At 41.8% G+C, this 4,060-nt stretch overlaps 1 pseudogene; it reads right to left on the reverse strand.

The window, feature by feature from the left end:
- Nucleotides 1-477: 477 nt before the first annotated feature.
- LOC149454223 (large ribosomal subunit protein uL15 pseudogene) lies at nucleotides 478-1,003 on the reverse strand (annotated as a pseudogene).
- Between the last annotated feature and the right edge of the window lie 3,057 nt (nucleotides 1,004-4,060).

A 4,060-nucleotide genomic window follows, 5' to 3' on the forward strand; every position in this document is an offset into this window, starting at 1 on the left:
TTCTGAAAAAGTGAACCTGTTCCAGCAATAAAAGCCTAAAAATGTAGAAAGTCACCAGCACTCCAGAGGATTATTTTCACTTTTTTTTATTGTAAAGAGTTTATTTCACAATTAAATAAAAGCGAACACTTCAGGGGCCTTGTATGCTCCTTCAGTCAATTGAATGAAGATTAACTTTGCAAATCACATGAAAAGCAAATTACCATGTATTTATTTTATCTTCACGTGATTAGGTATTAAAAGTGAACACCGCTACAATGTATTGAGTGAAGGTTCTCCACTTTGGTAAATCAACCCCATTGCATTGCTGCTTATTGCATTAACAACAGTGTCTGGAACAGGAAGTGATGGAAAATCTCCCCCTACAGGACACAGCCAAAAAAACCTGACTGGAGTCTTTACCATTCACTACTTTTATCCAAAACATCCACTTTAAATAAAGATGAATTAATTATACAGAATGGAAGTTTAATGGTTTCAAACAGCCTTTATGCTACCAGAACCACAAACACCGCTGACAACCCTGATCTTCTCCTCAACGCATGGGCTGAAGAACTTGGTTTTTACAATGACTAGCTGCCTGGTGGAGTTTTTGAACTACGACTTTTTTGGGAACTTTGATCCTTTTTTTCGAACTTTCTTTTGGAAGTTTGAACTTTAGAACTTGGGAACGTTGCCCAGCACCTTAAATTAGCTGGCGTGCACTGCGTTAATGGCTGGTGCTGGTTCATTGGGGTTCTTAGCGTGGTTCAGTATGGTCTGTTCACTGACCAAGATCCACAGTTTGTCCAAGTTATTTGTGGGACAATAATGCCGATTTCTCTGCAGGTGGTAATGCGTCGTACTGACCTTACCGAAGTTATCAGGGTGGTATTTATCAAAGCTGATCATGTATTGATGGTACCACGGCATTACGGCGACCACCGGAATGCTTCCTGTGCTGTGCTAACATGACCATGACAAGTCTATGGAGAACCCTTGTCTTTCTTAGCTTGGTAGGCATGACAGCGGCTGCAAGAGAAAGAGCTCACAAGATTTTTGGCAAATTGTTTTGCAATTGTTGAACAGATAAAATAGAACACTTTCCATAGTATATGTAACTGACCTAAAGGGAGAAAATAAAGGAAATGTATTGTTAGAATTTACATACACTTATGACCAGGCTAAAGGATCTTTTTGCGTATGGACGTAAAACATCCACTGTAGTTTACAAATGTTAAAACACCTACAGAGGAGACGAAAGAAACAGGTTGTTCGCCATGACTAGACACCTGTGCCTTCCCCAGTGAATTAAAGGTGCTGCCAGTATCTTGTGAAGTTGATTCTCAGAAACGCAATGTTATTCTCAGCTTCAACGTCCATCTGTATTTTTTCTCTAATACCGCTTGACATTATTTCTGCTCCATGTAACACTGACGTCTCCCTACATTTCAGAAAATAAAGACTTCATATTCCACCTGTCTGCACCAATTGTTGTGTGCACAATGTGGATATCCCAGTTCCTCGAAGTGGCAGCTCATTAAGAATTTTTCTAATTACTCCTCTGTATTCTGACACATATAAAGACTACAGCAAGAAGAGTGGTAAAAAATATTAAAATGAAAGAATGTTAGTAGAGAGAGACAAGTGACAGCATAAAATCAAGTCTGCCCCCCCCCCTTTTTTTTTTAATTATATAGAATTATAGAAAAGTTACAACATTTTGAGACAAAAGGAGACATTGTATCCTTAACTGAAAAATGAGCCATGAAATATATACAGGGAAAAAAAAAAGCTAACTGTCCTGGGCTACTGGTTTTTAAGCCTGACACCTTATGTTCAAAGAGGTCCTTATTACCTCAGTCTGATAGACTTTGTTTAGACTTGTGATTGGGGGCGGCAATAATGTGCAGTTGAGACATGGTTTTGCTGCCTGTGAAGCGCCCCCTCTTAAGCTGCAATAAGCAGCAGAAAGTGTTTACATACAGTGGCTGCGATGCTTGTAATGAACACGGTTGCAGGACATTTGTTAGCAAAAACAGTGCGAAAACAGGTGGTGAGGAGGCGTCACATTGCTTCCTCACTGCCCAAATGTGGATCGGGCTTCAGTGGACAGGGAGATTAGATGCATGTCTAAATCTACCCATATTCTCAAGACGCCATCCTCAGGGGCGGACTGAAAACTCATGGGGCCCCCGGGCAATAGGGGATCATGGGGCCCCTGTGTCCTTGCCCAAACTCAAAAAAGCCTATGAAAAAGGTACCAGGGGCATCTCATGGGGCCCCATACTGACCCCGGGCCCTCAGGCAGTGCCCGAGTTTCCAAATGGTTAGTCCGCCCCTGGCCATCCTTTTTAAAAAATAATCCAAAGGCTAAATCACTATACAGCCTCTTGGCCCTATTGACCATTAGTCCCACTCAATTTCTCTATGGTCCAACTTTACTTCTTCAATCAGAGCTCTGAATTACTTCCACCTCCTTGAGCATACACTCCAGAATCTACACGGAACTTCTTCCAGTGCTTCCTCCCTCCACAATATTCCCAGCATTGTCTCCTATCTGTCAGAAGGCTGGATGACACATGTCTGCTGATAGGATGTCTACCCATCATACCTCCTTGGAAATGGAGTCTGTGAGAGCAGACATCACCTGCTCCAATTAACAGAGTTGCTCTGTTTCTTAGGTAGCCTTAGAAAACTGCTAATTGCGTTTGCTTGTTCCCTGAAATCAGCCTGAAGCAAAAACATTTTCTTTTGTTACGTTATTGAGTAGTGATGAGTAAATCTTCCCAAGTTTGACGCCAAGGGTCTGGCAAATCTTGTTCAAAATTTAGTGAACCACAATTTAGTGGCAAATCCCACTGAAATGTAAGGGATGGGGCCAGGGGCGGACTGACAACTCATGGGGCCCCCGGGCAATAGGGGATCATGGGGCCCCTGTGTCCTTACCCACACTCAAACCGCACCCAAAAAAGCCTATGAAAGGTACCAGGGGCATTTCATGGGGCCCCTTACTGACCCTGGGCCCTCGGGCAGTGCCCGAGTTTCCGAATGGTCAGTTCGCCCCTGGGTGGGGCATCGCTGCTAAGTTCTGGTCATTTTTTGGGCTAATAGGCAAACCAAAGTAAAAAAAAATGGCTTGGGAAGCTGGGCACTTCAATGGTGGAAATGTACCAAAAAAAACAATAATGAAATACGATACAGTGTGGAGAGGGACTATTCATGCGGCTTCTTGAGCAATTATGAAAATACAGAAATCCTTTAAATAATATGCTTGGAGGATGCCTCACAGCTGTACATGGTGTTACAGGCCGGTTTATTTTCATGGCCAATCTCAGTGACCGTGTACACAGGCAGTACATATTTGGCTGTGGAATTGATTTGTTTTTGTCTTTACAATTATCTTGTCTTACTTACAGAAGAAGCATTCTAATCTAATTAATTTCAGTTTGATAAAAAGGCTTTCCGCAGGTAGCATTAGCAGCAACCCATTCCTGTTCATCAAATAGCAATAGGCTCTCTTTGACAGGCAGATAGAAATTGCCCTGCAGTTCACTGTGGCTGTTCTGCTGATGTAAAACTGTCCTGCCTGCTGGCCAGTTTCTGTCAAGTTCTCATTATATTTTAAGAGACCATAGATGATACAGCACTGTAAACTGGATACAAGAAGAACAATTTTAATGAGGGAGAATTAGCAGAAATGTACAAATTTAAATAGCAAGGCCAGGCCCAAATGTACTAGAGAAAACCAGTACAGGCTGAGGTTTTACTACAAGAAACAAAACACTGCAGGGGATACAGTAGTGGAAATTTGGCCAGCAGCAGGACATTTTTAATCAGGGATATTAGGCCTAACTGGTGTGTGCCTAATATTTATTGTATAAAAAAAAAAGTCAGCAAAGGGGTTGACAGCACAAAGAACTAGCAGTTAGAAATAAAGTACAATTTTCCAACCGACCCTAATCTCTCTCTTTGAAGTTTATCAACTTTCCCTATTTTGCTCTATAACAGCTTCAAATATGCCTACACTATGACTGTTTTGTGTCTTCCCTTTTATAGTGTTGGATCCCCCATTGAGTTT

The sequence above is a fragment of the Staurois parvus genome, unplaced genomic scaffold (genome assembly GCF_062004578.1).
Source record: "Staurois parvus isolate SC_StPar_1 unplaced genomic scaffold, SC_StPar_1.0 ptg000432l, whole genome shotgun sequence".
NCBI lineage: Eukaryota > Metazoa > Chordata > Amphibia > Anura > Ranidae > Staurois > Staurois parvus.